Source organism: Coffea arabica, chromosome 7c (genome assembly GCF_036785885.1).
Source record: "Coffea arabica cultivar ET-39 chromosome 7c, Coffea Arabica ET-39 HiFi, whole genome shotgun sequence".
NCBI classification, from domain to species: domain Eukaryota; kingdom Viridiplantae; phylum Streptophyta; class Magnoliopsida; order Gentianales; family Rubiaceae; genus Coffea; species Coffea arabica.
Window position 1 is genome coordinate 36,467,065 of NC_092322.1, and position 24,795 is coordinate 36,491,859.

The 24,795-nt window shown below is 35.0% G+C and overlaps 1 long non-coding RNA gene across 1 annotated transcript; it reads left to right on the forward strand.

Annotated features, from left to right (window-relative positions):
* Nucleotides 1–23,604: 23,604 nt before the first annotated feature.
* Nucleotides 23,605–24,518, forward strand: LOC113698048 (uncharacterized). Its single transcript, XR_003450085.2, has 2 exons — nt 23,605–23,654; nt 24,208–24,518. It is a non-coding gene; the product is annotated as an uncharacterized lncRNA (long non-coding RNA).
* Nucleotides 24,519–24,795: the final 277 nt, after the last annotated feature.

Consider the following 24,795-nt stretch of genomic DNA (forward strand, 5'->3'; position numbering starts at 1 on the left):
TCAGCTCATAACAAGTACATGCAATGACTGGCTACTGAGTACTCAGCCTAGAGATTAGACCCCATCTAGGTGGGCGACCAATAGATTTCATGACTATCGATTGATCTCATTTCATTCTTGGGTCAATCGGCCGGACTTTATACCAGGCTACCATGGCCTTGTCAATCGGTCGGACTCTATACCAGGCTACCATGACCTTACCAATCGGCCGGACTTTATACCAGGCTACCATGGCCATTAGACAGGACTATAGCCCCTACCGTCTATTCCATAACTGCTTTGAGTTTTACTTGTCAAAATTCATTTCATATATCATATACATAATTCTTTGCTTTCATAATAGATTCAGCTCATTTTGTATATAAGAACATATCAAAACATTTCAAATAAGTCACATGGTCCATTTTTGTATAGAAGAATATAGCTTTCATAAATATCCAAATAAAGCATTTAATCAAACACCTTTCAAGTCAACACAACAAAATAGAATTGAAAACAAGAATTTCATTTTGCACATTTGAAATCTCAGAAGGGTAAGTACCACCTACCTCTGTTTGGCTGCTCGAGTGGAACTACCTTAGGTCCTTGTATTGCACCTATCAAACGCATAGGTTCCCTAATTAGTTGCTACTTCCTATAAATGGATAAATACACAACCCCTAAGTAAGTACAAGATTCATATCCAGACCATTATATAGACCCTAATAACATTCCCCTCAACTCGTACGATTTCTATTTTTTGGAAAGTTTTCTGATTTGAAAAATTTCTATTTTTAGAAAGTTTCTTAATTTGGAAAGTGTGCATTTTGCAAGGCTTCCTAATTTAGAAAGTTTCTTAATTGAGAAGGTTCTCCTTTTTGTAAAGTTTCCTAATTTAAAAGAAGATAATTATTTATTAAAATAATTATTATTATTAACGGTAATTGTGCTTGGATTGTAAGTTATTTGAGATATTTTTACTGTAGTACTTTTTGTAATGTGATGTATGTGAGATAAAAAGATAATTGGGAAGATAAAAAGGTGTATTGAAAATTGTAATGGTGATGTAAGCAAATATATTTGGGCAAATAACTTACAATCCAAACACACTCGGTATCGTCAACCTTATTATTTACTAACATTATTGCTATCCTCATTGTACTATTACTAGCATTACTATTATTATTATTGTTATCCTTATTGTACTATTACTAGCATTATTATTATCATTATTATTATTATTGTCCTCATTGTCGCTAATTTATTTTATTACCACTTATATATATGTTAAATAGTTACTATTACCTTTCCCTTTATTTCCACTTTTATGCGTGTGTAGGTGTTATTATTATTTATGTATATATGTACATATATATATTGACTTATTATAATTATTATTGTCTTAGTTTATTCCACTCGTATTTATATTTTTGTCTTTGTTTATATCCTTAATTTATTTCCTCCATACCCATATTGTTAATATCCTTACTATTATTGTCTAATAATTATTATTTACCATTATTATTATTATTATTAGTGTTATTGTCCGTATTATTATTTACTACTACTACTACTATTCTTATTATTATTTTAAGCGTCTATCTTACATTATCTAAATTAACCTAGTAAGGCTAGATTATGTTTTCAACTTCCATTTTAGTATCTTAGACTTAATCAATTAAGTATAATTTTGCCTGACTAAATCTTCAATTCTAACAACCACTATAAGATGGTCCTGAATTTTAATACCCATAATAAACAATAAGATGGCCTAGCTATTCCTAAAATTTATTTACTGTATATTCACTAAGTCCATACCATCTTTCTAATCCAAATATACTTGCCATCATATATAAACGTGTGTGTGTTTGTATATATATATATATATATATATTATATTATATTATTACTATGATTATTATATATATATTTTTTCCTTGGCCATCCCTGCCAGGCCCTTTTTGTTTCTTACTTCACCTGGCGTTGCCAAGCAGCGCCGCAACTCTTAACTTCAAAATTTTGTTTTTTTTTTTGGTCTTCTCGGATTGGTCAAAAGGCCAATCCTTTGGCAATTGCTTCCTGTCGCCAGCCACGCGCTGGCGACTTCCTCTTTTTCTTTTTTTTTTTTTTTCTCTTGGGTTGTTGCATTGCTATGCTGAAGCTTCAGCAACACATACAACGGCAGCGGCTGGCGCCGCTGCTGCTCTCTCTCTCTCTCTCTCTCTCTTTTTAACTTTCCAACAATTTGGGTAAATCCTATTCATTCCATAATAAAAATTTAATACCTTAATCTTACTATTCCAGATATGAATTCTCCTAAATCTCATATACAAATATATATCTCTATATATAACATAATATATATATCTGTAAAATCTTTAGGATAATTAATCCGACTAATAAAACTTAAAAGAGAAGTTTCACATGAATTTAGGACTTACGAGTTTAGAGACCTAGTCGTCTGATTGATTGATGGCAACGCCTGTTTCTCATTCTCTACTCTCTGACGGCTCTTGCTCTAAGGGGAGGCAGACAATGAATGGTAGGGAATAGGTTTTTTTTTTGTGTGTGTTTAATAATTGTGCTAAACCCTAATAACCACCCACTAGTAGGTAGTTTAGATAGGAGTTTTAACTATAGTGAACTTTTACCCTACTTTATCTCATCTTACCCCTTAATTAACCATTTAACCTAACTTGCAATTATTTTTGCTTTTACCCATAATAAATTACCATTTAATTAAATTAGGCAGGATAAATTGAGCCCAAAAATCGTGGGTTTTACATTCTACCCCCCTTACAAAAAGTTTCGTCCTCGAAACTTATGTACCTTAATACAAAGATAGGGATGTCTATTTTGCATGTCTTCTTCTAACTCCTATATTGCCTCTCGTGGTGTATGGTTCGTCCATTGCACATTTACATAGGGTATGGTCCTTCTCCTTGGAACTTAATCCTTATGATCCATGATTTTCAAAGGAAATTCCTCCATTGACAAGTTCTCCCTCATCTCAATGGGTTGATTTTCCAAAATATGGGTCATGTCTAATACATACATTCTCAGTTGGGAGACATTAAAAACATCATGTATCCTTAATCAAGCAGGTGGAAGAATCAGTCGATACACTAGAGGTCCAACTTTATCCAATATTTCGTAAGGTCCTACATACCTTGAACTTAACTTATCACTTCTTCCAAATCTCATTATTCCCTTGGTGGGGGATACTTTCAATTATATATATATTTTTTTCCTGATTGCAACTCTAAAGGTCTTCTCTTTAAATCCACCCTACTCTTGTTTCGGTTTTAAACTACTTTCAGTCCTTCTCGAATAACCTTAATTCTCTCCAAGGTTCTTTCCACCAAATCGGGGTTAGTGATCAGTTTTTCACCTACTTCATCCCAATATAAGAGTGACCTACACTTTCGCCCATGCAACACTTCAAATGGTGTCATACCTATCCTGCTATGATAGCTGTTATTGTACAAAAGCTCCATTAGTTTTACCAACCTATCCCCACTATCCAAGAAGTCTAGAATACAAGCTCTTAGCATACCTTCCAAGGTCTGTACGATCCTTTCTGGACTGTCCATTCATTTGGGGGTGGGAGGTGGTATTTAGTCTTAGGTATCAATTCCTATAATCTTTTGGTAGGTCGACCCAAAATCTAGACATGAATTTAGGGTCCTAATCCAACACTACTTTCACAGTTCTACAACTTTCACAGCTCATTTTAGACTAGATATCACATTCTCTTCCCCTTTCAAAGGTTTCGTCCTCGAAACCTAAAAGACATAAACATCAAAATAAGTTAACAAAATTTCCGATGTTCTTGCAATTCACCTTGGGAATTATTCTTACAATGTCTAAATTGGATTCCCTTAATTAATTCCATCAAGCTTCTGCTGCGCACTCTTATTTTTTTCAATACCTTCCATCTTCATATTTATATAGCTCAGACGAACATAATATCTCTCACAAATCCGGCGCTCTAAATATCGGCTTATAACGCTCTATAACTATCAACCTATAGAAAAAAAATCAGAGACTCTAACAGTACCATTTCTTCTTTTGTCACACATTTTATCACAACTTACTTATCCACCATCACAAAATAATCCTTATCTCGATATATGGGTTCTCGCCCACTGTATTTGTAATTGGTGACGGAAGTCCCTTATTTCCCTCAAATTTCAAATCTATCTCATTTCAAATTTCAAAGAGATCAATAATACCTCAAATAGCATCACTCCTATTTTCAGATCTTATAACCTAAAAATGTCATGGGAATCTTATCTCCTTTGATCATTTTTTTTTCCTAGCTCAATTCAATTTTTGAAAATATTAATATCTCAAATATCATTTTACAAACTTCTTGATGATACAAAAATTTAGAAAATTTTATACAAAAAATTATTGTCAAATTCTCATATTTGAATATAATAACTTTATCATAACTTTGGTAAAATATTTATCTATGTATAGAATTTCGATCTCATACAGGTTTAGAAACTGAAAGTGTTTGGAATACATAAGTCAACTAACTATACTTCTTACAGCATTAGAATTTAGAGTACAAAGAGAATTTATCAAGAATTATTGTTAGATTTTTCTATACGATAAGGAAAAAAAATATTTTTTTTTGTAGAATACTTTTATCTAAAGCTCTTTTGAGATTGGGTGAGTATAAAAAATATATATATATATATATTTTGCACAAGATTGTAGGATATAATTTTTCAATATAGTTATTCTTTTTTTTATATAGATATATACATATATATTTAGAAACTATATTTACCAAGTAACTGTAAGGTAAAGGTACATATTTAAAAATTCTAATTAAAAACTATTTGTGCAAATAAAATTTTGGTTTCATCGTTTATTCATTTTTCTTTTTTTTTAGGTAAAAAGTATGTGAAATTATATATTGTAAGAAATTTATAAAATATTTATTGCCTGATCATGATGTAATAATACCAAAACTAATAATATCAGCTAGTTTAATAAATGTCTTAAGCATTAGATCTAATTATCGTACACCTCCAATTAAGTCAACAAAATTCCAAGATCCAATGTGTATTACTTGCGTTCAATGACATCATATTGCTGATCATTCATACTCTCGTTGTGCACTCTAATTTCCTTAATATTTTCAGTTTTCGCTATACTACACTTCAACTAGACATAAGATCATCCATAAATCTGACATGCACATGATAAACTTGAAATGTACTATAGAGATCAAAACTTACAAAAAAAAAAAAAACACCCTAAACACCCTTTTATTATTATTATTTTTTGGTAGGTGCCAATCATATCTGGCAGGTGGGCTTGGTTACCTTTTCAACTTAACATATACATATAGTCACCACTTACTTATTAAAAGTAATCATCATCTCAACACCTGAGTTCATTCCAGTAAATTCGTAACCTAACATTCTAATACCATTAACTTTTATGGTGTCACTTATTTTCTTTTAATCCTTTAGCCATTTCATTCCAATTCTCAAAATCACAAATATCTTTAGTATCTTTATACCTACCTCCAACAATCACCACTTGAGCTATAATACCACAAAATATCATAAGAATCTCTTGATCTGTTGGGCATCTCCTTACCACTTCCAGAATCATTAATATCCAAACATCATTTCTCACGCTTTCGGATCATAAAATCTAAGCTCTGATACAACTAAAAAATCACAGCAATCTCTTATTTCTTTTGATCTATTTTTCCATCTCCTTTTAATTTTCAATAGACAATTCTTCAAATACGCATAATATTTCCTACACGTCCGACATCTTAAACGTAGAGTGTACTACCAAACTTATATTCAATAAAAGGACATCATAAACACCAATCGTACCATTTCAACTATTCACATATGCAAATTTTCAAGCCTATTTATTTAGTCACAAATGATCATTTCCTAGGGTATACTTCATCTAAAGAGTAAATCGTACCTCAAGCTCTGTTATCACTAAATATTATGAAAATCTCTTATTTCACAATCTTCTTTCCAACCTCATTCCCATTTTCTAAAAATCACTAATATTACAAATATCACTCCACATACATCTAGATCGCATAACCTAAATTTTGATAACATTAAAAATCACATGAATCTCTTATTTCCTTTAATCATCTTTTTCTTTTCATCTTATTTCAATTCTCAAACCCCTAATACCTCAAAAACCATTTCACATACTTCTAGACCATATAACCTAAGCTCTGATACCACTAAAAATGTCACGCCCCGAGCCCGCACGTGCCCGTCACATGACATCCGCCGTGCTCCCAAGTTCCACTCAGGAATACAACGCTACATGAACTAATTTAACTTTAACAGCACTAAATAATTCAACTAAATAAAGTGCGGTACGAATTACATATAAGAGAAAGTCCACAAATATTCAAGACATTCGTACATTTATTCTCCAATTGAAACAGCGGAAACAAGAATAAACATGACTAACAACTAGAAGTAGCTAGTCTACCAACTTCTATTCATTTAAAACTAATAAAAGTCATCCTCAGGATCTTCTACGTAAACCAATTCATACACTTCAGAATTTGTAAAAATGGTAAGAAGTGGGTTGAGCGACACATCACTCAGTAGGCAATATTTACCCCTCTGTTGGACCATGCAATCTTAATTTTATAGATACATAAGTATACAAATACAACTCAAAACATTTGCATATCATTCACATCCGTGATTTTGAAAGTAACGTTATTTATAAAGAATTCAGCAGTAAAGAAGGACAAGTAATTTTAAAGCATCTTATTGATAGTTGTACATGAAAAATCGTAAAGTCATAAATCATTTTATCTCAAGTCACAAATCTCTTCATATCCATTCGTAAATCAACTCATATCAGTTCATAAGTCTCATTTCAACTCAGTTCATAAATCATTCCATCAGATCAGCTCATAACAAGTACATGCAATGACCGGCTACTGAGTACTCAGCCTAGAGATTAGACCCCATCTAGGTGGGTGACCAATAGATTTCATGACTATCGATTGATCTCATTTCATTCTTGGGTCAATCGACCGGACTTTATACCAGGCTACCATGGCCTTGCCAATCGGCCGGACTTTATACCAAGTTACCATAGCCTTGTCAATCGGCCGGACTCTATACCAGGCAACCATGACTTTACCAATCGGCCGGACTTTATACCAGACTACCATGGCGATTAGACAGGACTATAGCCCCTACCGTCTATTCCATGACTGCTCTGAGTTTTACTTGTCAAAATTCATTTCATATATCATATACATAATTCTTTGCTTTCATAATAGATTCAGCTCATTTTGTATATAAGAACATATCAAAACATTTCAAATAAGTCACATGGTCCATTTTTGTATAGAAGAATATAGCTTTCATAAATATCCAAATAAAACATTTAATCAAACACCTTTCAAGTTAACACAACAAAATAGAATTGAAAACAAGAATTTCATTTTGCACATTTGAAATCTCAGAAGGGTAAGTACCACCTACCTCTGTTTGGCTGCTCGAGTGGAACTACCTTAGGTCCTTGTATTGCACCTATCAAACGCATAGTTTCCCTAATTAGTTGCTACTTCCTATAAATGGATAAATACACAACTCCTAAGTAAGTACAAGATTCATATCCAGACCATTATATAGACCCTAATAACATTCCCCTCAACTCGTACGATTTCTATTTTTTGGAAAGTTTTCTGATTTGAAAAGTTTCTATTTTTAGAAAGTTTCTTAATTTGGAAAGTGTGCATTTTGCAAGGCTTCCTAATTTAGAAAGTTTCTTAATTGAGAAGGTTCTCCTTTTTGTAAAGTTTCCTAATTCAAAAGAAGATAATTATTTATTATTATTATTATTAACGGTATCGTCAACCTTATTATTTACTAACATTATTGTTATCCTCATTGTACTATTACTAGCATTACTATTATTATTATTATTTTTATCCTTATTGTACTATTACTAGCATTATTATTATCATTATTATTATTATTGTCCTCGTCGTCGCTAATTTATTTTATTACCACTTATATATATGTTAAATAGTTACTATTACCTTTCCCTTTATTTCCACTTTTATGCGTGTGTAGGTGTTATTATTATTTATGTATATATGTACATATATATATTGGCTTATTATAATTATTATTGTCTTAGTTTATTCCACTCGTATTTATATTTTTGTCTTTGTTTATATCCTTAATTTATTTCCTCCATACCCATATTGTTAATATCCTTACTATTATTGTCTAATAATTATTGTTTACTATTATTATTATTATTATTATTAGTGTCATTGTCCGTATTATTATTTACTACTACTACTACTATTCTTATTATTATTTTAAGCGTCTATCTTACATTATCTAAATTAACCTAGTAAGGCTAGATTAAGATGTTTTCAACTTCCATTTTAGTATCTTAGACTTAATCAATTAAGTATAATTTTGCCTGACTAAATCTTCAATTCTAACAACTACTATAAGTTGGGTCCTGAATTTTAATACCCATAATAAACAATAAAGATGGCCTAGCTATTCCTAAAATTTATTTACTGTATATTCACTAAGCCCATACTATCTTTCTAATCCAAATATACTTGCCATCATATATAAACGTGTGTGTGTTTGTATATATATATATATATATATATATATTATATTATATTATTACTATGATTATTATATATATATATTTTTTTTCCTTGGCCATCCCTGCCAGGCCCTTTTTGTTTCTTACTTCACCTGGCGTTGCCAAGTAGCGCCGCAACTCTTAACTTCAAAAAAAAAAATTTTTTTGGTCTTCTCGAATTGGTCAAAAGGCCAATCCTTTTGCAATTGCTTCCTGTCGCCAGCCATGCGCTGGCGACTTCCTCTTTTCCTTTTTTTTTTTCTCTTGGGTTGTTGCGTTGCTATGCTGAAGCTTCAGCAACGCGTACAACGGCAACGGCAGGCGCCGCTGCTCCTCTCTCTCTCTCTCTCTCTCTCTCTCTCTTTTTAACTTTCCAACAATTTGGGTAAATCCTATTCATTCCATAATAAAAATTTAATGCCTTAATCTTACTATTCCATATATGAATCCTCCTAAATCTCATATACAAATATATATCTCTATATATAACATAATATATATATCTGTAAAATCTTTAGGATAATTAATCCGACTAATAGAACTTAAAAAAGAAGTTTCACATGAATTTAGGACTTACGAGTTTAGAGACCTAGTCGTCTGATTGATTGATGGCGACGCCTGTTTCTCCTTCTCTACTCTTTGACGGCTCTTGCTCTAAGGGGAGGCAGACAATGAAAGGTAGGGAATAGGTTTTTTTTTGTGTGTTTAATAATTGTGCTAAACCCTAATAACCACCCACTAGGAGGTAGTTTAGATAGGAGTTTTAACTATAGTGAACTTTTACCCTACTTTATCTCATCTTACTGTGAAGACCTCAAAAATTTCATTATCCTCTGGAAAATTAAATCAAAATATTATTGAAAATATTAAAATTATCCAATAATATGTATTTATATTTAAATAATATTGTTTTCAATCATTCAAATGTTACATTTCAATTTATTTGAATTTTTAAGATTTAATTGACGGTTTGCGTTCGGCAAAGCCCTAAGTTGAATTTTCGCGCACCGACGCGCGAATTAGTCCTAAGTTGAAATGTAGTATATGTAGAGGCTATAAAAAGGTATAATTAAGTTGGAGAAATGTTAGATGAGGAATGTGAGGACTCGCAATTTATTTCTTTCAAATTCCCATTCTGAGGTTATTTAATTAGTTAATTGTTCAATTATTTCGAATGTTATTTTCTAGCCCTATTGGACCCAATTCTATAGCATTATAGCTCATGAGTAATTTTAAGGCAATTAGTTCGCAATTCAAGTCTTGAAAGTTGTTAAGTGTGAATAGTGCCCGTAGGCTCAGGAATAGTAACTGACTTGAGAGTTCATGAGCCCGAATAATGGAAGATTTATACCCTAGTCTTAAAATAGGTATTTTTATGCCTAAACATCCATGTATTAGTTAGAAATGCCATCGTTATAAGAATTTCTCAAAAATTTCACCTTATCGCGCATAAGTGGGAAATACGCGTTTTACGCGCGCGATTTATTTGAAGGACTTTAGAACCTTATTTTGAGGTCATTGAGAGTGAATGATAATTACATGAATATATGTGCATTAGAGGTTTAGTGCACAGTTAAAACAAACCTCAGAGGAAACAGGCGCGAAACGCGCGCGCGATACACAGTTCACGGTTGACTTGGGAGCACAAAAGTTGTACCACACTCAAGCTTCTCAAGGAAGCTTTCCATTTCAGATTTTTCCCTCCCTTTCCCCTCACCATAACCGCCGGTCTCTACTCTCTCTCACACTCCAAATTTCACAATTTTTCCTCCACCATTTTCTTGCTCCAATTCACACCAAATTCACCACACAAGTTCAAGACAACTTGGACAATCACTTGGACAAAGAAGGAGCTGCACATTCACGGATTTTCTTGGGGCTTTTGGGACACCAAAATCTGACCTTTTAGCACACAAGTAAGGTAACCATGATCCACTCTTCAATTCTTGTTCAATGAAGGCCAACTCACACTTAAGAGCTTGATTATGCTTATGGGTAGCTTATTATTGTTGGAAATTGTTGACTGTGGGCTCTATGAACTCCCACTTTGAGTTGATGGCTGTGATGATGTTTGATGATGGTTTTATTGTTGAATTAGTGCTTAAGGAAGTAGATTAAAGGTGCATTATTGCTAGAAACTTCATTGAGCTCTTGAAGCAAAAAGTTCCGATTCTGCCCCTGCCAAGACCGACCTTTTTCATGCGAAATTCTGAGGTTTTAACGGCTTGTATTTGATGTTTATGTGTTGTTGGAGTTGTGTGTAAAGTTTCATTGAAAGATATTGAGGTTTGGTTGACCAAAGGTGATGAATTCCAAAACCAGCAAAATCTGGAAATTTTTCCCGTATGGCTCAGGCAGCCATTTTGTTTCGATCATAACTCTGCCCTCTGACATCGAGATTGAGTGCCATTAGCGCCATTAGAAACTAGACTCTTCCAGCTTTCCAACGGTGTAAAATTCACATCCTGGTTCCACCTGAGTGAACCGTGGCAGTCTTTTAAAGTCACCTGTCCTGCTCCACTGGTTCACTGGAAGCCAGGATATGAGCTGCGTTTTGTTGCCAGATTTCGAGCTAGTTATGAGTAGAATTTTAAAATGATTTCTTCTGAAAAATTGTATCCCTATGAGTGTAGTTTCCAACGCTACCAACCATGCTCAAATCTAAGTTGAATTGAATGAGATGTGACCAAAATACGAAAACGGCTCTGCTGTTGAACCAAACTGTCCAAATTTTCCCAGTTTGTGTTCGAGTTTTTGATCTGATTCTTGGCAAGAAATTGAGCTTCATGGATTGTGTAAATGTTAAGCTGAATGTCTATGGTCATTTGAGGGAAAATGCACCACTTTCGTAGTTGAAATGATGTTGAGGAATTGAAGGAAAAGGAAGGTATATGCTGTCCAAAAAATTCTGGAAATTTTCCAGATTTGAGTCGAATTTTGGGGGTCAATTTTGACAAATTTTTGAACTACTTGGGCTGTATACATGTTAACCTATATGGTAGTATTGTTTGGGTGAAAATGTAGCTTTTGGGTAGTTGAAAAATTTTGGATAATTGAAGGGGAAATGGACTACTTGCTACCGAATGCACCTGAAATTTTTCCAGCTTTGAATGATAATTGTGAACTGTTTTCACGATAACTTGAGCTCAAATGATTTGTGTATTAATTAAGGGGTTTGTATAGCTCAATTTGGGACAAAAATCTAGTAGAGGTTACGTCCAAAAAGTGGACCAAAATCTTATTCTTCAAGAAGATACCAAAACAGAATTTTGTTTGAAATTAGAAATGGTTTGATGTTTGGATTTCATTGTGGGTAAATGTGGACCAAAGTTGTCCCGAAAATGTTTTCTAGCATTAACCGTTGTTACTAGGTCCACTTTGAGTTGATAACCTTGAATTTTATTAGACCAAATGCCCTATTTTGAGGAATTTGTCAAATCTGGAAATTTTCCTAAAAACTCACGTTTTTGCCTTCATGAAAATCATTGGACTAAGTTGGTCGTGGAATTTGGCAAACTTAAGGAGTTTCTATTTTATAGAAATTCTAAAGACTAGTTTTACTTGGTTTATATGATTGCCTCTTAAAGGCAAAAACTCACGTTTTTGCCTTCATGAAAATCATTGGACTAAGTTGGTCGTGGAATTTGGCAAACTTAAGGAGTTTCTATTTTATAGAAATTCTAACGACTAGTTTTACTTCGTTTATATGATTGCCTCTTAAAGGAATTTCCCAAGATATGTTTGGGAAAAATTTGAGGGGAAAATTCCTCTAAATGGTTTAAATGTGATTTTTCTCAACTTGTGACACCAAATTGGTGTTAAATGGCTTATATGATTCTAGAACTTGGATGTTGGAATATTTGACGAATTTTGCAAGTTTTTGGGTTTTAAAGAAACCTCAAAATTTAATTTCACTCGATTTGTGGATTTCACTTTGAGAAAACGATTAATACTAGTTTGGGATTTTTGAGTGAAATTAAATGCTAGTTGACTCGAGTTAAATTCGCCAACTCAAAAATGGAAATTTATGTGAATTATTTGTATGATTTTAGGAATTGGTGAAGAGCACAATCTCGATCAAAGTTTGGAATTCTAGACACTTCACTTGAGGTGAGTGTCTCTTGCATGAATCGTGTTTAACTGCTAGTTGAACTACTTGTTGAAAGTACTTGCTAGAGATATCATGAAATGTTATATGCTATGTGATTGCGTGAAGTGCCACAAGTACAAGTGTTGCAATGTCGATTGGAGCATGGTCTCGTCGACTAAATAAACCAAACGGATGCACGTACCACGCTCTATTAGAGTGGGAGGTACCTCTCTGCCGTCTTGGTAAAAGTGCTTGCAATATTCGTGTTGGAGTCGGGCCCGAAAATAAGGGGGAAGACGTTGCTAGGAGATGTGTAGATTAGGGAAAATGTCTACATGGAGTTTAGGTAGTGAAAGTTGACGGAGTGTCAACTACTATAAATTTTCTGATCAAGTGCGTGGAAGTTGGCTCCTGAGAGCCCCGTATCCTTTTCTTATCATGTTATTTCGCTTTCTTAAATTGTTAAGTGCTTACTTGTCTATTTGTACTTGTTAAATTGCCTTATGTGAATTGCATGTTTCGAGGCACCACTGAGCTATTGGCTCATCCCTTCCAAATTGTTTTCCTTGATAGGTTCTGAAATGCATGAAGTCTTGGAGAACTAGAACAGAAATGTTATATTTTGAATGCCCACTTTTGTAATTGTACTTTTGGAAACGTTAGTATCTTTTGGATGATTTTTGTGTTTTTGGGAGAATATGAATCCTGTGGTGCTTCTGTACCCTGGATTAGGAACTTTAAATTGTAAATTAAGTTGAATTTAAGTGTACTAATCTCGACGTTTTCGTTGGTACTTGGAATTGTGTTTTGGGCTGTATAAGTTGAATTGTATGAATTATTTAAGTACGTGACTTGCTCGAGAAGTAAGGTTTATTTTCGATTTATATTTGGTGAAATTAGTTACTAGAGTGCGTGAGTCCTAGCGAGAGCTAGGCAGGCGACCCGCCAACCCTTTGGTTCGCCTTAGGGAGAAGTGGGGCCGCCACAGGTGGTATCAGAGCTTTAGGCTCCAAATCTCTGTAGTGTATCCTAGGCTTTAAAACTTAGGATGCCGGACTGTGGTGTTAAGTGATTATTGGATAGAATATTAGGGACAAGAGTTTCCTCTATTATAGGAAAAGAAAAGAATTGGGTGAGGTGATTTGAAAAGTAGTAGGTGAAATTCTTGAACAATAATACTAGTCGATATTTATCGGAACAAGTGTGACTAAGATAAACCCTAGAATTCGAGGTATCCTTTAAGGTTTTAATTTTATATATATATGGGTGTGAAATTGGGGAATGCTTCTTAGATTGACGGTTTAAGTAAGAAATCCTGTGAACCATCTATGAGGTATAATGGGGATTGAGTCGATTTGCACTTGGAAATGGCCAGTCCCAGTGTGAATTGACTTGGTTCCTATTTGACTCCTAAGTTAGTTAGTGTATCTATTCTTTGAGTTTTAACTCGAAGTTTGAGGCTTTAATTGAGAAACCTATGGATCTTTTGTGAGCCAAACCCTTAGTTGGTCCTCGTCCTTGCTTATGCATGATATAATTACTTGTTTATTCACTATTTTCTATGCTTATTTGGATTCGTAAGTGTAACATGACTTTGTATGTCTCTTTTGAAGATGGAATGCCCTTTTGTAGTGCACTTGTGTACCTCCTTTGTTATAAATTTATGAAATATGATCTTTGACTACATTCAAAACTTCTACTTTATTAATATATCGCCCTATGCTATTTTAAGTTCTGGTCCTCTATAGTAATTAAAGATGGTAGGAAGAGAGATTAGTGGCTTTCTATTGCCCAATTAGAGGAAGTTGCTCAAATCCTGGTAGGACATGATAGGAGCTAGGTGAGAAGAGAGTTTAAGTTATGATAGAGGGATATGGACTTTAATTTCAAATGACCCTAGTAGGAGTTTTTCTTAAAAAGAGTATTTGGCTATGACCCTCTCCTAATGGTGATTAATACGTAAACGCGAATTAAGAAAAGAGTGGGACGTGGTCCTCTAAGTTAACTAGGAGTGACGCTTTTGGGTTGCTGGTCAGTGTTGGGATGGAAGTATAAGGTTGTCAATAACTAGAGATTGAGAGTTGTATTGCTACTACAAGGCCCTAAGAGAGTAATTTCTGACTGTAGTCGGGAAGGCAGGGTTTTGGAGAGATTAGGATAATTCCTCTAATTGAAGATTGCTGAGAGATCTATTGGAATGTGAGGAGCAAGATTTTTCCCCTATCACGTTTTGGAGACGGATGTACAAGTGGGAATTAGATACGAACATGGGATCTTAGAAAAAGCATATGCGTTAGCGTTTTAATCCGAGTGTAAATGATAGTAATGACAATTAAGGGTAAATACCAGAGTAGGAGTAGTGTTCTAGCACCTTTCTATGTCACCCTACCTGTGCTTAGAGTTCTTGTCTATCCGAGTAAAGAGTAGCTAAGATCAACTTTCGGAGGTCAGTAAAACGAGGACATGGCGAGTTTGGGAGAGATGCTTAGAGAAATAGAGGCTCTTCAAGAGAAAGTGGAATTTCAGACGAAACTAACGGAATACTGGGAAGGACGATGGAAACAAGAGTTCGTGAAGAAGCTTGAATTGGAGAAAAAGTACGTGGACATACAGAAGAAATACTATGAGGCGTTAGAGTTAATATATGACAAGTCTGAGGAAGTGTGTCCTCCTATCCCGATTGCGTCTCAAGGAGTGGTTAACAACCAAGGAAAAGGGGGTGAAGGAAGCTCCAATGGTTCAAAAAGGAAGCGCAAAGGAAGTGACGGGGATCTAGTACCAGTTTCCCTTTGTGATTATTGTAAGAAACCAAACCACTCTGCCGACAACTGTTGGAAAAAGAACTATAAGTGCTTTAGTTGTAGAAGTTCTAAGCATTTGGTGTCTAGCTGCCCACACAAAGTAGAGAGGGTTGTGAAGGATCCTTGATATCTCATTTGAACTTCCTGTACACTTTGGTATTCTTGTAGGAACTTTGGTACTTAATCTATGACTCTTAGATTAAGTATCTGGTGTTAAGGTGAATTGGTCGAGTTAAGTGCTTAGTACGACTCGTCCCTGGGGAAAACTTAAGCAATGCTTCGTATATATTTTGTGATCGGTCCCGTGGACAGGTTTTAATCTATTATGGATATTCAAACTTCTAAGTTTTACATCTAATTCCTTTGGTCCGACCAGGACCCATTACCTAATCGTTTGAATTAAATGGAAACCTTTTTTTTTTACTTTTTACTTGTACTCCACCAACACTACGTATAATTCCAAATACTTGTTGTCCCTTTTTCCACCAGTAGATATATTCCTAATAACACCGTTAATTTCAAAAGCAAAATTTTGTGGGGTTTAAGTGCATCCTTTTGACCAAATATTTACATGACCAACATTAAACATCTGCTAAATGTTGAGTCCATTTACAAATGTTGACGCTTTAGGACTAAAACCTAAATTTCGATAACTGCACGTTTAATAATTTTTTTTTTCTTCTCGACTCACCTTCGTACTAAAGAGAAAGAAAAACTTTCCCTTCCTTTTGACATATTTAGTACAAAACAGTTTTATTGGAAATTTGCAAACTCGATTGGTCAATTGTAAATTTGGACCACATTTTCTTACAAGTGTATTTAGTGTCAAAGGTCAATTTAATTATGATAATAATGTAAGAAGGCTTTTCCTCAACCAAATGAGATTTATAGTTAACAAGAATTTGAGGAAGGATTATTGTTAAAACCTCTTTCTTGTGTACGTCTCCCCTCCATATATATGTATATAAATCTACTCTTACTAGCTCAGTCTCAAATTGCAGAATTACTCTTCTTAAATTACTAGGGGAAAAAGGAAGTTTGAATTAATGATTTTGGTAAAAACATGGAGATGAAAAAAAGTCTGTACCTTTAACTCTGTTTGGAAAATTTAAAGTATATTTTTCCCATGAAAATATCCGTTATGCACGGAAGCCTCAATTATCTTTCTCGAATCGTGACTGATGTGTTTGGGACGAAATTCTCATTAGCCGTTTTTAGAGACAAAGAAACAAGGCCTGTACAAAGTTGCTTCTTCAGAAAATCGAGTGCTAATAAATGATTTCTTTGACCATTTTGAGTCCAGAGGATTAGTAAGTCTTATCATTTCATTGGAAATATACCACTCTACTTTGGTTTGGAATTTATGACGGAATTTTAGTACATGGAATCATGGGCTTGGGAAGCCTAAGATGAACTCTGGTGTATTTCAAGTACTTGGGATTGCACAATAATGTCAGCTCCATTATAAGACGTATTTTGGCTTAGGTTGAAAAAAAAAAATTGACTTGAGGATCCTTAAAGATTCTTAAACCAATTAGTGAAGTAGTTTACCAGTTGAGCTTGCCTTTAAGTAGGGGTAGGAGTCTTAACGTTATCCTTGTGTCTCCGCCAAGAATATCACCCAGAATTTAGTCGTATGCTTTAACCAGAAGAGATAAGGAAGAGAAAAGATTCCAGATCCAACCATTATACCGTAGATTGAGGTTCTAAAACGAGTTGGAAAAGTGGCTTATTAAGTCGGATTTACCTTCAAGTATGGACAAGGTCCATAACATCTTCTGTGACGGCCCCACCTTCCCCTAGGGCGTACTCCAGGGTTCGGCGGGTCGCCTGCCCAGCTCTCGCCGGGACTCAGTCGTTCACTACATTCCTTAAACAGATTACAATATAAATCTCAAATATAACTCAAATGTCCCAATATTTACATATCAAAAGCGAAGCGTCCACGCTTCTACTACGCCACTCTGATCCATGATCCCAATTCTTATACAAGAAGAATTCCACAACAAAAAAATCACAACAAGCCTTCCTTCGCCACGAGCCCTGTGGAGGGGAATAAAATAGTTTTGGGGTGAGCTAGAAGCTCAGCGAGTAACCAGTAAAATCAGTAATTAAATCGGTTTAACAATATTTCATTTCAATGATGTCATAAATCAAATGATAAGTCTAGAAACAATTACAACATTTACAAAAACATTAAATATGGAGTATCAATAATTCAAGAAATATGTACAATGGAAAACGATAGTAACACATTCATTAAAAGGATACGGCTCACATGGAGCTATTCGTTCGTTCGTTCGTTCCCCTGACATTTCCCTTATTCCTCCAATTATTTGAAAATTTCATTTATATAAATAAACCATCGTTCATCTTTTTATTCGTTCATCCCCTTTCCGGACGTTGACCGGACTCCACCCATCCGGACGTTGACCGGACTCCACCCATCCGGACGTAGCCGGACTACAAGGTAATACTTGAGTATACCAAATTCACCCAGGGTCACCATATCGCCCGACCGAGTCCGCTTCTGGCTCGAGTCGATCGGTAACAAAGGGCAGTGGCCAATTCAGCCAAACGGCTTACATTCATACGCAACTAGCATTTCAATATTAAATCCTTGAAAATTACACAATTATTTAGGTCGAGTGCGATAAAGTACACACTCGCCTAGAAAGCTCGTTTTGGAAATCATTCAAAGCACTTAACACGTTATCAATCAATAATACAAGTCATGAAGTCAAGAAAATATAGCAAATAAGGAACACTCACATGCAAGCACGCATGATATGCAAGAAAACAGTTCGAAAGTAACTTTGGAAACATTTTAAAGGTAAATAATGCAAGAAAACGGTACAAAAGTAACTTTGGAAACAGCTCAAAAGTAAATAAGGCAGGAAACGGTTCATAAATAATTTCAGAAATAGTTTGAGGTCACTCACCTCCATGGCTCAGAAACCATCCATCATATATCATTGCCTTGCTCAAATCCAAGTCTTAGATCACAAACTCAATGCAAACAAGTCCTTTAAAAGTTCGGACAGCACTTCCCCTAAATTTGCTTACTTTTCCAACCATCATGGCTTCATTATTTCCTCAGCCAGTCCCAAAGGTACACACACAACAACAAGTTCATCCAATAGTCATTCAGCAAGCTCCAAGTAGTACAAAGACAAGTCAAGCTAGGAAAAAGTCTGGAAATGAAAGTTAAGCTCAAAACCAGAAAAACAGGTTTTGACGTCATTTTGCGGTAATGGTACCAAAGGCACTACGATTGTCGGATGAAGGTGCAAGACCCACCGTTTCGAAGCTAAGAGATAGGGCTACAATATTAAAGAATGTCACTCAACCCAGTTTCAAGTGTAACCAGGTCAAAAACACAAGAAACACACCAGAATCACAAAAACAGCTTCACAAAATGAATTCTAGCAGAAACATCATAACTCAGGATCTCCAAGTCCAAATCCAGAAATTCCAAAACCAGCTGATAGCTAAGAGACAAGGCTAAATTTCATCAGAAGGCCTCAACAACTAATTCGGAAGAAATCCTGACCAAAACAACTAATTACAGGCGCAATGCTTACATTCGGGTAAAACCAGAACAGCAATAGTAATTTCGACTTTTCTCACTCTACACTACTCCGATTGACCTGAAATTTTACAGGCACCTCTAAAATGCCATTCCCTACAACTTTCATGTTTTAAGCCAAGGCCAATTCAGCCTCTAACTAGGAGCTAAAAATTCGGGCAGAATGTTCCTTCACAAAACCTTATTTTTCTGAGATTTCTTCCAAAACAGAAATTGGTTGCAATCATCCACTTTTTCCACCTCATAGAGTCCTTAAACATCATTTCCAATCATCATATATAACCACACAACCATGTTCATCTTAAAACAGAAAAATCCCCAAAAATTATAAAACTTCATCAAGTCAACCACAACTCAAGATATAATCCATCAAACCATCTCTTTAGCCATCACAAGTTACTAATTTAGCATAATCAAGAACAAAGAAAGGATTGCTAGACATGAACCTTGAAATATCAAGAAAGTTGATGGTTTAGTCCTTTGCCTTGTCTAATCACTCCACCACTACCTTCAATCTTCCTAAACAAGTGACTTTTGTGGAGGAATTTGAAAGTTTAACGGTTGATTCACAAGATTGAGCAAGAAATGGAGTTGGAGTTGAAGGCTTTCTTCTTGTATTTTTGCTCCAAGAGGTTCGGCCAAGCTTGCAGAAATTTAGGTGCTTTTTGGGTCAAAATTGAGTATTAGTAAAGGTAAGAAATAATGGTCAAAGTCAAGGTTGAATAGGAAGGTGACACTTGTCACCCTTTTTAATGCAACTCTATCCTTTTGTCTCTCCAATACAAATATCTTAACACCTTGTAAAATAATATCACTTAATACAAAATTCCAACAAGTTGTCAAAAATATAATGCATTTACCGCACTTGCGGGTCCCACGTTCAAAATACGCTTTTAATTTCTCAAAAACTAACCGATACTAGAAAAATCATTTTAAAACTATCTTTGCTCATAAACTTTATCTGGGGAATTTTTCTAATAAAGAAAATGTAGAAAAGGTGGGCGATTAAATAAAATAAACCCTAGAAATTTAGAAAATTTCCGGGTTCTCAAACTCATTTTTTTCGGGGCGTCACGTCTTCCATATATCTATGTTTAAGAAATATCATCTCGATCCAAGTTATGTGATTTATTTAGATGAGATTGAAGTGGACGAATCCCTATAATATGAAAGCATTCGATTAAGGTTTTGGATTGTGAAATTAAAGAATTGAGGAATAAGAAGATTGCTTTAGTTAAGGTTTTGTGGAGAAATCACGACATCGAGGAGACAACTTGGGGAGTAGGAGAAGACTTGAAGAAGAAGTATCCAGAGTTAACCACAAGATAAGGTGAGAATTTTGAGGACAAAATTCTTTTAAGGGGGGAAAGATGTGAAGACCTCAAAAATTTCATTATCCTCTGGAAAATTAAATCAAAATATTATTGAAAATATTAAAATTATCCAATAATATGTATTTATATTTAAATAATATTGTTTTCAATCATTCAAATGTTACATTTCAATTATTTGAATTTTTAAGATTTAATTGACGGTTTGCGTTCGGCAAAGCCCTAAGTTGAATTTTCGCGCACCGACGCGCGAATTAGTCCTAAGTTGAAATGTAGTATATGTAGAGGCTATAAAAAGGTATAATTAAGTTGGAGAAATGTTAGATGAGGAATGTGAGGACTCGCAATTTATTTCTTTCAAATTCCCATTCTGAGGTTATTTAATTAGTTAATTGTTCAATTATTTCGAATGTTATTTTCTAGCCCTATTGGACCCAATTCTATAGCATTATAGCTCATGAGTAATTTTAAGGCAATTAGTTCGCAATTCAAGTCTTGAAAGTTGTTAAGTGTGAATAGTGCCCGTAGGCTCAGGAATAGTAACTGACTTGAGAGTTCATGAGCCCGAATAATGGAAGATTTATACCCTAGTCTTAAAATAGGTATTTTTATGCCTAAACATCCATGTATTAGTTAGAAATGCCATCGTTATAAGAATTTCTCAAAAATTTCACCTTATCGCGCATAAGTGGGAAATACGCGTTTTACGCGCGCGATTTATTTGAAGGACTTTAGAACCTTATTTTGAGGTCATTGAGAGTGAATGATAATTACATGAATATATGTGCATTAGAGGTTTAGTGCACAGTTAAAACAAACCTCAGAGGAAACAGGCGCGAAACGCGCGCGCGATACACAGTTCACGGTTGACTTGGGAGCACAAAAGTTGTACCACACTCAAGCTTCTCAAGGAAGCTTTCCATTTCAGATTTTTCCCTCCCTTTCCCCTCACCATAACCGCCGGTCTCTACTCTCTCTCACACTCCAAATTTCACAATTTTTCCTCCACCATTTTCTTGCTCCAATTCACACCAAATTCACCACACAAGTTCAAGACAACTTGGACAATCACTTGGACAAAGAAGGAGCTGCACATTCACGGATTTTCTTGGGGCTTTTGGGACACCAAAATCTGACCTTTTAGCACACAAGTAAGGTAACCATGATCCACTCTTCAATTCTTGTTCAATGAAGGCCAACTCACACTTAAGAGCTTGATTATGCTTATGGGTAGCTTATTATTGTTGGAAATTGTTGACTGTGGGCTCTATGAACTCCCACTCTGAGTTGATGGCTGTGATGATGTTTGATGATGGTTTTATTGTTGAATTAGTGCTTAAGGAAGTAGATTAAAGGTGCATTATTGCTAGAAACTTCATTGAGCTCTTGAAGCAAAAAGTTCCGATTCTGCCCCTGCCAAGACCGACCTTTTTCATGCGAAATTCTGAGGTTTTAACGGCTTGTATTTGATGTTTATGTGTTGTTGGAGTTGTGTGTAAAGTTTCATTGAAAGATATTGAGGTTTGGTTGACCAAAGGTGATGAATTCCAAAACCAGCAAAATCTGGAAATTTTTCCCGTATGGCTCAGGCAGCCATTTTGTTTCGATCATAACTCTGCCCTCTGACATCGAGATTGAGTGCCATTAGCGCCATTAGAAACTAGACTCTTCCAGCTTTCCAACGGTGTAAAATTCACATCCTGGTTCCACCTGAGTGAACCGTGGCAGTCTTTTAAAGTCACCTGTCCTGCTCCACTGGTTCACTGGAAGCCAGGATATGAGCTGCGTTTTGTTGCCAGATTTCGAGCTAGTTATGAGTAGAATTTTAAAACGATTTCTTCTGAAAAATTGTATCCCTATGAGTGTAGTTTCCAACGCTACCAACCATGCTCAAATCTAAGTTGAATTGAATGAGATGTGACCAAAATACGAAAACTGCTCTGCTGTTGAACCAAACTGTCCAAATTTTCCCAGTTTGTGTTCGAGTTTTTGATCTGATTCTTGGCAAGAAATTGAGCTTCATGGATTGTGTAAATGTTAAGCTGAATGTCTATGGTCATTTGAGGGAAAATGCACCACTTTCGTAGTTGAAATGATGTTGAGGAATTGAAGGAAAAGGAAGGTATATGCTGTCCAAAAAATTCTGGAAATTTTCCAGATTTGAGTCGAATTTTGGGGGTCAATTTTGACAAATTTTTGAACTACTTGGGCTGTATACATGTTAACCTATATGGGTAGTATTGTTTGGGTGAAAATGTAGCTTTTGGGTAGTTGAAAAATTTTGGATAAATTGAAGGGGAAATGGACTACTTGCTACCGAATGCACCTGAAATTTTTCCAGCTTTGAATGATAATTGTGAACTGTTTTCACGATAACTTGAGCTCAAATGATTTGTGTATTAATTAAGGGGTTTGTATAGCTCAATTTGGGACAAAAATCTAGTAGAGGTTACGTCCAAAAAGTGGACCAAAATCTTATTCTTCAAGAAGATACCAAAACAGAATTTTGTTTGAAATTAGAAATGGTTTGATGTTTGGATTTCATTGTGGGTAAATGTGGACCAAAGTTGTCCCGAAAATGTTTTCTAGCATTAACCGTTGTTACTAGGTCCACTTTGAGTTGATAACCTTGAATTTTATTAGACCAAATGCCCTATTTTGAGGAATTTGTCAAATCTGGAAAATTTTCCTAAAAACTCACGTTTTTGCCTTCATGAAAATCATTGGACTAAGTTGGTCGTGGAATTTGGCAAACTTAAGGAGTTTCTATTTTATAGAAATTCTAATGACTAGTTTTACTTCGTTTATATGATTGCCTCTTAAAGGAATTTCCCAAGATATGTTTGGGAAAAATTTGAGGGGAAAATTCCTCTAAATGGTTTAAATGTGATTTTTCTCAACTTGTGACAACAAATTGGTGTTAAATGGCTTATATGATTCTAGAACTTGGATGTTGGAATATTTGACGAATTTAGCAAGTTTTTGGGTTTTAAAGAAACCTCAAAATTTAATTTCACTCGATTTGTGGATTTCAATTTGAGAAAACGATTAATACTAGTTTGGGATTTTTGAGTGAAATTAAATGCTAGTTGACTCGAGTTAAATTCACCAACTCAAAAGTGGAAATTTATGTGAATTATTTGTATGATTTTAGGAATTGGTGAAGAGCACAATCTCGATCAAAGTTTGGAATTCTAGACACTTCACTTGAGGTGAGTGTCTCTTGCATGAATCGTGTTTAACTGCTAGTTGAACTACTTGTTGAAAGTACTTGCTAGAGATATCATGAAATGTTATATGCTATGTGATTGCGTGAAGTGCCACAAGTACAAGTGTTGCAATGTCGATTGGAGCATGGTCTCGTCGACTAAATAAACCAAACGGATGCACGTACCACGCTCTATTAGAGTGGGAGGTACCTCTCTGCCGTCTTGGTAAAAGTGCTTGCAATATTCGTGTTGGAGTCGGGCCCGAAAATAAGGGGGAAGACGTTGCTAGGAGATGTGTAGATTAGGGAAAATGTCTACATGGAGTTTAGGTAGTGAAAGTTGACGGAGTGTCAACTACTATAAATTTTCTGATCAAGTGCGTGGAAGTTGGCTCCTGAGAGCCCCGTATCCTTTTCTTATCATGTTATTTCGCTTTCTTAAATTGTTAAGTGCTTACTTGTCTATTTGTACTTGTTAAATTGCCTTATGTGAATTGCATGTTTCGAGGCACCACTGAGCTATTGGCTCATCCCTTCCAAATTGTTTTCCTTGACAGGTTCTGAAATGCATGAAGTCTTGGAGAACTAGAACAGAAATGTTATATTTTGAATGCCCACTTTTGTAATTGTACTTTTGGAAACGTTAGTATTTTTTGGATGATTTTTGTGTTTTTGGGTGAATATGAATCCTGTGGTGCTTCTGTGCCCTGGATTAGGAACTTTAAATTGTAAATTAAGTTGAATTTAAGTATACTAAGCTCGACGTTTTCGTTGGTACTTGGAATTGTGTTTTGGGCTGTATAAGTTGAATTGTATGAATTATTTAAGTACGTGACTTGCTCGAGAAGTAAGGTTTATTTTCGATTTATATTTGGTGAAATTAGTTACTAGAGTGCGTAAGTCCTAGCGAGAGCTAGGCAGGCGACCCGCCAACCCTTTGGTTCGCCTTAGGGAGAAGTGGGGCCGCCACATATATAATATATATATATATATTTATCTATAAAATTAAGTGTGCATGGTCCAACAGAGGGGTAAATATTACCTACTTAGCGATGTGTCGCTCAACCCACTTCTTACCATTTTTGCAGATTCTGAAGAGTATGAATTGGTTTACGTAGAAGACCCTGAGGATGACTTTTATTAGT